At 38.8% G+C, this 10000-nt stretch overlaps 1 protein-coding gene and 1 long non-coding RNA gene across 2 annotated transcripts in view; one reads left to right on the top strand and one right to left on the bottom strand.

Annotated features, from left to right (window-relative positions):
- The window catches only part of LOC115222950 (p53 and DNA damage-regulated protein 1), a 16573-nt gene extending 16419 nt beyond the window's left edge, over window positions 1-154 (top strand). Inside the window, exon 4 of the mRNA XM_029793355.2 lies at window positions 1-154. This exon is cut by the window's left edge and continues 219 nt beyond it. The gene's annotated coding sequence lies outside the window, so the exon portion shown is untranslated.
- A 5712-nt stretch (window positions 155-5866) lies between these two features.
- The window catches only part of LOC118767450, a 12477-nt gene continuing 8343 nt past the window's right edge, over window positions 5867-10000 (bottom strand). The window contains exon 2 of the long non-coding RNA XR_005003374.1: window positions 5867-5883. This is a non-coding gene — a long non-coding RNA (uncharacterized LOC118767450). The remainder of the gene's footprint in view (window positions 5884-10000) is intronic.

Here is a 10000-nt window from a genome sequence, read left to right as displayed (position 1 = left end):
GCTTATGCACACACAAACTGTTGATGGAATCATCCACTGGTAATTCCAAACCTCTTTGTAAATACCATATTCAGGACCCTGTAAGATCCCATGCTGATGTCTTTACTCAAAAAAATCACAATGTTGAATAAAAAGTTGTGATAACTCAACACTTGTCTGAATTCATATTAAATTAAGGTGCATTGTATCAGGATTGCCCTGTCTGTTTGTATCTGCTTGTGTCGTTTCTGTCTTATCTCTATCTCTATATATATAAACGGCAGTTTGTCTGTCTGTGTGTCTGTGTGGCTGTAAAGGTTGTACCCTCACCCTAACCACGGCTTTCAACCGATTCTGATGAAACTCGACACACACATAGCCCAATGTCATAATTCAAAACTAACGCAGCGAAAATTTTGAAAAGTTCCCCCAGTTCTGAAAAATATAGATAAATTCGACATGGGGTCGAGAATCAGAAACACAAACCACAGACTGTCTAGGGGACGCAACTCGACCTTTTTTAACTCTCATTTTTTTGCTAATTTTTGGCTATAATTCTCTAAAAATACTTTATAGTTATTTCCCTTACAAACCTGAGCAACGCAGGGCGATACTGCTAGTCTCTATATATATAAACGGCAGTTTGTCTGTCTGTGTGGCTGTAAAGGTTGTACCCTCACCCTAACCACGGCTTTCAACCGATTCTGATGAAACTTGACACACACATAGCCCAATGTCATAATTCAAAACTAACGCAGCGAAAATATTGAAAAGTTCCCCCAGTTCTGAAAAAAATCAATAAATTCGACATGGGGTTGAGAATCTAAGCTTTTTATATGCAACACATTTTCTGTCGGGAGACAGCTAGGAACATCGTATACATAGAAGTATTCGAGTGAAGAGAAGACATTGCAACCTACACATGCGCCTTCGTTCCCTAGAGGGAAAGAACTAGATTGGGATTAGTCGTTGCCTACTAGGGGCTCTTACATACCCGGGCAACGCCGGGCTATGCTGCTAGTATCTTATATATGTGATATTTTGGAAATACGGATTAGAGAAACAGCCGACAACTGATGAAGGGTCGTTCGTTATGTTGCTTGGCTTGTTTTCCATTTGTTTCTTTCGTTACTCTTTTACTTGTTTCAGTCATTTGACTGCAGCCATGCTGGAGCACCACCTTTAGTCAAGCAAATCGACCCGGGACTTATTCTTTTGTAAGCCCAGTACTTATTCTATCGGACTCTTTTTGCCAAACCGCTAAGTGACGGGGACGTAAAGACACCAGCATCGGTTGTCAAGCGATGGTGGGGGTACAAACACAGACACACAAACATATACACACACATACATATATATATATATTATATATATATATATATATAATATATATACGTTTAAATATTTGTTGTGCAAGATTTATTGGCTAAACTGGCAATATGACCATTCCGAAATATAACAATATATATATATATATATATATATATATATATATATATACACGACAGGCTTCTTTCAGTTTCCGTCTACCAAATCCACTCACAAGGCATTGGTTGGCCCGAGGCTATAGTAGAAGACACTTGCCCAAGATGCCACGCAGTGGGACTGAACCCGGAACCATGTGGTTGGTAAGCAAGCTACTTACCACACAGCCACTCCTGCGCCTAAAACAATTGAAATTCGGTGACGAGCATGAGCACCATACGAGTGTGATCGTTGACAGAGCGGCTAACTGGCTTCTGTGCCAGTGGCACATAAAAGACACCATTAAGTGTGATTGTTACCAGCTTCGCCTTACTGGCACTTGTGCCCTGTGCTAGTAGGGTACTAAGAGCACCATCTGAGCATGATCTTTGCCAGTGCGGCTAACTGGCTTCCATGCCGGTGGCATGTAGGAGGCACCATTGGAGCGGGATCGTTACCAGCATCGCCTTACTGGCACCTGTGCCGTTGGCGTGTGTAAAACCCGTCAAGACAGTGCTCCAGCATGGCCACAGCCTAATTACTGAAACAAAAGATAAATAAAAGATACCTCCCTGAGAACTACGTTAAGGGTACGCATGTCTGTGGAATACTCAACCACTTGCGAGTAGGTTGTTGTTTTAATTGAATCAACTGAAACCTTTGTTGTCGTAACCGACGGATTTCCCGGTATTGGCAGTAGTAGGAATGGTAGTGGTGGTGGTGGTGGGGGTGTTTGTGGTAGCATTTGCAAAGGTGGTGGTGGGGGTGGTCAGTCATACTGTTTCCAAACTGCAATGTGTGTGTGGGTGTTATCATTCTGAAGATTGCAGCTGCTCTCAGACTGAATTAAAAGACGGCGGAATCAAAATCTGTAATGGTCTTCTGTGTGAATTATAGAACTGTGGGAGAAAAACCAAAAACAAAATACAGGAATGTAGTGGGGGGGGGGGTTAGAGACTTTTACCAATTCTGTGATTTCATGTGATCATCGCCATCATTATCATCATCATCATCATTATTATTATTAGTGCAAACGAACATTTGGATATTACCAGTTAATCTAGTGTCGAAGGGGGTCAAAGTGACATTGTTTTAATTAGAACTTTGCAATGGGTTCCAGGAGAGCAATACAAATAATAATAATAATAATAATAATAATAATAATAATAATAGTTGTAATAGTAATAATGATAGTGATGATTATAATGATGATGTCAATAATAGTGAAAGGAAAAAAAAAATATTTGTTCATTCATTAGTTTAAATTTAGTTGTGTTTATTAATTAGATGTGTTTATAATTAATGATTTTTTCAGATTAAAGAAATAACCCAAATTAGCATTGTATGTACGCTCGCCTGTCTTTTTCTATTTGTACAATAACACCACCTCTAAAACTTCTTTATTGAGTGTGTGTGTGTGTGTGTATATATGTGGAAAGAGAGAGAGAGAGAGATAGAGAGTTATGTTATTAATAGAAAAGTATATATAAATACGGAAGTATTTATATATAAATGTGTGTGTGTTAGTTATATTTATTTATATTTATTAATAAAGAACTAACATATGTGTGTGTGTATATATGTATATATATGTGTGTGTGTATATATGTATATATATGTATGTATATATATATATGTGTGTGTATGTATATATATGTGTGTGTATGTATATATATATGTGTGTATATATATATGTATATATATATATATATGTGTATATATGTATATATATGTATATATATATATATGTGTATATATGTATATATATGTGTATATATGTATATATATGTATATATATGTATATATATATATATCTGTATATATATATATGTATATATATATATATATATGTATATGTATATATATATATAATATATGTATATATATATATTATATGTATATGTATATGTATATATATATATATATAGGTATATATATATATGTATATGTATATATATATATATGTATATATATATATGTATATATTATATATATATATCTGTATATATAATATAATATATATATATCTATATTATAATATATATATTGTATATATATATAATATATATATATATGTATATATATATGTTATATATATATATATATGTAATATTATATATATATATGTATATATAATATCTGTATATATATATATGTATGTATGTATATATATGTATATCATATATATATATATCTGTGTATATTATATATATATATATATGTATGTATGTATATATATGTATATCATATATATATATGTATGTATGTATATATATGTATATCATATATATATATATCTGTATATATGTATGTATCATGTATTTGAATCAGATTTGGCTCCATTCAGCTTAGTTTCGCAGGCTTTGAACAGAGGTCACATGGAGCTGAATCAAGCTGTTTTAAATAATACATGTAAATCCTTCTAAATGTGTTGAGTGCCTCTTCCTTTCATTTGTCCACTCATTTGTGTGTGTGTGTGGAGGGGGGGGTCATTATTCTTATTTCAAGATTTTTTTGCCAATAGGGAAAGAGCCGGTTGCTAACCTAGATGCAAGGCTCCTTCATTGGAACTTCCACATCATCAACAACAGGGTGTTTTTGTATGTGTGTATGTATGTTGATTTGTGTGTTTTTTATGTGTGTAATCTCATGCATATAGCTGCATGCATGTATGTAGAGAGGCGGGGAGAGAGAGAGTACAAGAAAGAGCACTATATATTAATAGCGAGCTAGATATATAAATATACATAGAACTATTTTTATAAGTGTAAGAATCCAGGAACCCTTGTCGTAGCCTCTTTCATATTTTCAGTGTCTTCAAAACTGCCTCTAAGGTTCTCTTCAGCTTGGGGAACAATCAAAAGTCATCAGGATCAAAGACTGGAGTCTAAGGTGGGTGTGGGACTGTTTTGGTGCCCATCTTTGTCCAGTAGTTGGTTACCAAGATGGAATTGTGGCCTGGGGCATTATCCTCCAAGCTGAATGGAAGAACTCTGGCTTTTTGTCTCAAAATCTCTTCTTAAACTATCTGTCTATCTATCTATCTATCGATCGATCTATCTATCTGTCTGTCTGTCTGTCTGTCTCTCTGTCTATCTCTCTGTCTATCTCTTTGTCTCTCTATTTGTCTATCTGTGTATCTATCTATCTATCTCTGTGTGTGTATCTTTTTGTGTGTTGTATTTGACAACCAGTGTTGGTTTGTTTACAGCCCCATAAATTTTTGCAGTTCAGCTCCGCAGACTGATGAAATAAGCACCAGACTTTAAAAAAAAAATAAAACAGAAATATGTAGTGGTGTCGATTCATTCGACTTACCACCCTTCAGGGCGATGCCCCAGCATGGCCGCAACTCAATCACCAAAACAAGTAAAAAAAAAGATGTGAAGCTTTTGTATTGTGCTCATCAGCAAAGTATAACCTTGAAGGCGAGAGAGGCCAATACATTTTATCAAGCCAACCAGCTGCGACATCGCCAATTTGTTTAAGTGAATGAGGTGCTGGCGCTACTGAAAGGAATTTCAAATCTCTGGTGGACATTTACATTGCAAATCAAAGATTACGGTAGACATTAACGAACAAATAAAATGATTAAGTCAGTGAAACGCAAAATTTAAATTAAAAAAATATACACACGTATATAAAATAAAATAAAATAGAATAGAATACGGATACTACAACAACAACAACAAAATTCTCTAGAAAAGTGTTTGATGGCGGTGGTGGTGGTCGTGGTGGTGGTGAAAGTAAATCTCTAAAGTGGTTGAGTTAACACCAACCTTTGATATTGATCAATATTTTGAAAAGTATCATTGGGAAATTAGTCTCGATTGGGGAAAAGAAAGGGGAGGGGGAAAAAAATTTAAAAAAGAAAAAGAGAAAAAGAAAATTTCAGCATTTTAAAAAGTAAAATAAAACAATTTAAGGAAACACACACACACACACACACCACACACACACACACACACACGCACTCTCTCTCGTACATATGCGCATGCACGTTCACACACACACACACTCTCAAACATACTCACGTACGATCTCCCTAACATAGATACTCACGCAATCCCTCTCTCTCCCTCTCACACGCAATCTATCTCTGTGTGTCTCTTCCTCTTTCTCTCTCTCTCTCTCTCCCTCATACACACAATCTATCTCTGTCTCTTTCCCTTTCTCTCTCTCTCACACAATCTCCCTCTCTCTATCTCTGTCACTTTCCCTTCCTCTCCCTCTCTCTTTTTCTCATATATGCAATCTATCTCTCTTTCACACACATGGTCTCTCTCTCTCTCTCTCTCTCTTTCTCTCTCCTTCATATATTCAATTTGTCTCTTTCTCTCTCTCACAATTTCTCTCTCCCTCTCTCTCTCTCTCCTTCATATATTCAATTTGTCTCTTTCTCTCTCTCACAATTTCTCTCTCCCTCTCTCTCTCTCTCTCCTTCATAGTCGTACATGATCTTTCACACTCTCTCACATGCTCTCTGTCTCACACACAACTTTTCTCTCCCTCTGTCTCTCTCTCTTTTCTATACATACACTCTCTACATCTGTCTCACATATACACACACAATTTCTCTCTCTCTCTCTCTCTCTCTCTCTCTGACACACACTCATACACAGTCACTTTATCTCCCACACACAAATTCCTCTCTTTTTCTCCCCTCTCTCTCTCACTTGCACACACAATCTCTCTCTCTCATACACAGTTCCTTTCTCTCACACAATGTCTCTCTCTTCCTCTCCATCTCTCTGTCATACACTTACAATCTCTCTCTCTCTCTATACATACATACATACATATATATATATATATATATACGCACATACACACACTGATACACAATCTCTCTCACTCTTTCTCTCTCTCTCTCTCTATCTACTATATATATATATTTATATATATAGCAAAAAAATGTCTGATGAAGCAACGAGAAACTCACGAGTAACAGATTTTGTTGAATTTTCTGCTGCTTAAAACAAAGTTATATATTATATATATCATATACACGCACATACACACACTGATACACAATCTCTCTTGCACACTCACACGATCTCTCTACCCCCTGCACAAACGTGATCTTTCTTTCTCTCACACAGTTTGTTTCTCTTTCTCTCCCTCCCTCATTCTTCCTCTCTTTCTCACTCTTCCCCCCTCTCTCTCTTCTTACCTCTCTCACTCTTCCTCTCTCTCGCTCTTCCCATCTCTCTCTCGCTTTTCTGTCCGCTCTCTCTCTCCTCTCTCTCTCTCCCTCTTCCCGTCTCTCTCTCCCTCTCTCGCTCTTCCCGTCTCTCTCTCTCTCTCTTGCTGTTCTCTCTCTCTCTCACTATCTCTCTCTCTCTCTCTCTCTCTCTCGCTGTATCTCTCGCTCTTTACCCGTTTTCTCTCTTTCTTCTCTCGCTCTCGTCTCCTCTCTCTCTTATCTCTCTCTCTTCCGGTTCTGTATCTTTCTTCTCTCTCCCTCTCTCTCCTCTTCTCCCTGTCTCTCTTCTCTTCCTGTTTCCTCTCTCTCTCTTGCTGCTCTCCACCTTTCTCTCTCTCTCGCGCTCTTCCTGTCTCTATCTCTCTCTCTTCCTGTCTCTATCTCTCTCTCTTCCTGTCTCTGTCTCTCTCTCTCTCTCTCTCTCTTGCTGTCTTTCTCTCGCTCTTCCTGTCTCTCACACAGAAGCTTCCATACTCCTGCAAATTCCTCCCCTCCTCTCTCTCTTTCACTCTATCTATCTCCCTATCTCTTTCACATGCTTCTTTCTAGAAGAAAAGGAGAAAAAAAAAGAGAGAAACAGAAGAGTTAAGAGAAAGAAACCAAATTCTGAAATAAAAATTAAACAAAAATATCACAGACAACCATAACAACAACAACAACCACAACCAAAGCGAAAACCAAAATAATAATAATAATAATAATTAGTGTTTTTGGAGTTGAGAAATTTTGAGCGGGAAGTTATCAGAAAAGTCAGAGTAGAAGTAACCTCTTTATTTCTAAAACATTCCCAGAACGTCTAATTGAGCCATTCGTTAAAAGAACAATTAAAAAGAAAAAGAAAAAAAAGAAAAAAAGAGAGGTGGTGGGCGGGGGGAGATGGGAAATAAACAACAATATAAATAAATATAAAGTAAGAGGGTGTTTGCATGGTTGTAGTGGTGGTGATGGTATGTTCTGGTGGTGATAATTGTGGTGGAAGTGGTGGTAGAAGTCGTAGTTGATGGTGGTGAGGGTGGTGGCTACAGTGTAGTGGTGATGGTAGTTGAGATGGTGGTGAGGGTGGTGGCTACAGTGTAGTGGTGATGGTAGTTGAGATGGTGGTGGTATGTTGCGGTGGTTGTTGTGGTGGTAGTAGTTGTTGACGGTAGTGTGATGGTGGGTGGTAGTGGTTGATGATGGTGATGTTTGTGGTGTGAAGATGGTAGTGGTAATGTTGATAGTTATGATGGTGGTGGTGATGGTGGTGGTTGTGGTAGCAGTGATGGTGGTGTTTGTGGAGGTATTTGTGGTAGTGATAGTGATGGTAGCAGTAGTTATAGCTAAGGTTGTAGTGGTAGTTGAACTGATGGTGGCAATGATAGTGCTGGTAGCAGTGGTTATGGCAATGGTGGTTGTGGCAATGATAGTAGTGGAAGTGATGGTAGCAGAGGCTACGGTAGTGGTGGTGTTGTATGATGGGAAGTCATAACTAATCAATAAAAAGAAAAAGAATCATTCTATATAAAAGGCTCTTTATAAAACTGTGATCATTTATATAAGAAATGGTGAATGACCTAACTAATACGAGCATTCATTATACAGTGGCGGGGATGGTAGTGGTGTAGTTCGTATCACAATGTTGAGGTGTTAGTACTACCGTTCTATCAGTTTTGTAATAACGGTGCGTGTTGGTGGTAGTGTTACTATAATAATAATAATAAGAGCAACGGTGTTCTGATGATACTCTTTACTCTTTTACTTGTTTCAGTCATTTGACTGCAGCCATGCTGGAGTACCGCCTTTAGTCGAGCAAATCAACCCCAGGACTTATTCTTTGTAGGCCTAGTACTTATTCTATCGGTCTCTTTTGCCGAACCGCTAAGTGACGGGGACGTAAACACACCAGCATCGGTTGTCAAGCAATGCTAGGGGGACAAACACAGACACACAAACATATACATACAACATATATATATATATATATATATATATATATACGACAGGCTTCTTTCAGTTTCTGTCTACCAAATCCACTCACAAGGCTTTGGTCGGCCCGGGGCTATAGCAGAAGGCACTTGCCCAAGATGCCACGCAGTGGGACTGAACCCGGAACCATGTGGTTGGTAAGCAAGCTACTTACCACACAGCCACTCCTGTGCTTATGATGTGGTTAATGAGGTAGTGTTGGTGTTGCTGTAGTTAATGTTGTGGTGGTAGTAGTGTTGATGTGATTGTTGTTGTTGTGGTATTGGTCACAGTGGTGTTATGACTTGTTAGTAGCGGTATTTGATCATTATAAACAAATCACCTGTGTAGATTGTTCGATCTTTCTCGGACTTGTAAGACAAGAGAAAAGATGTTTTTGTAACTTTTCTTTTTTCCTAGGCGCAGGAGTGGCTGTGTGGTAAGTAGCTTGCTAACCAACCACATGGTTCCGGGTTCAGTCCCACTGCGTGGCATCTTGGGCAAGTGTCTTCTGCTATAGCCCCGGGCCGACCAATGCCTTGTGAGTGGATTTGGTAGACGGAAACTGAAAGAAGCCTGTCGTATATATATATATATATATTGCCAGCCTCGCCGGCCCTCGTGCCGGTGGCACATAAAAAGCACCATCCGTTCGTGGCCATTTGCCAGCTCTGTCTGCACCTGTGCGGGTGGCACGTAAAAAGCACCCCTACATCTCGGAGTGGTTGGCGTTAGGAAGGGCATCCAGCCGTAGAAAAACTGCCAGATTTGACTGGGCCTGATGAAGCCTCTGGCTTCACAGACCCCAGTAGACCGTCCAACCCATGCTAGCATGGAAAACGGATGCTAAACGATGATGATGATGATGGTGTGTGTTTGTTCCTCTAGCATTGCTTGACAACCGATGCTGGTGTGTTTACGTCCCCGTCACTTAGCGGTTCGGCAAAAAGAGACCAATAGAATAAGTACTGGGCTTACAAAAAGAATAAGTCCCGGAGTCGAGTTGCTCCACTAAAAAGGCGGTGCTCCAGCATGGCCGCAGTCAAATGACTGAAACAAGTAAAAGAGAAAAGAGTAAGGATGTTCAGGATCATCATATAACGTCTGCCTTCCATGCTGGCATGGGTTGGACGGTTTGTCAGGAGCTGGCCAGGTAGAAGACTTCACCAGGCTACTGTATCTGTTGTTGGAGGTTTTTACCGCTGGATGCCCTTCCTAAAACCAACCACTCCAAAGAATGGACTTAGTGCTTTTTACATGGCGCCAGCCCAGCCGAGGTCAATTTTGGCATGGTTTTTACAGCTGGATGCCCTTCCAATGTCAACCACATCACAGTCTGGACTGGATGCTTTTTACTTGGCACCAGCACTGGTGGGGTCACCAACTAACTTGCAAGACAAGGAATTT

This window comes from Octopus sinensis, linkage group LG21 (assembly GCF_006345805.1).
Source record: "Octopus sinensis linkage group LG21, ASM634580v1, whole genome shotgun sequence".
NCBI classification, from domain to species: Eukaryota; Metazoa; Mollusca; class Cephalopoda; order Octopoda; family Octopodidae; genus Octopus; species Octopus sinensis.
Note: the sequence above shows the minus strand (reverse complement) of the source record. Positions and strands in the feature narration are given on the sequence as shown.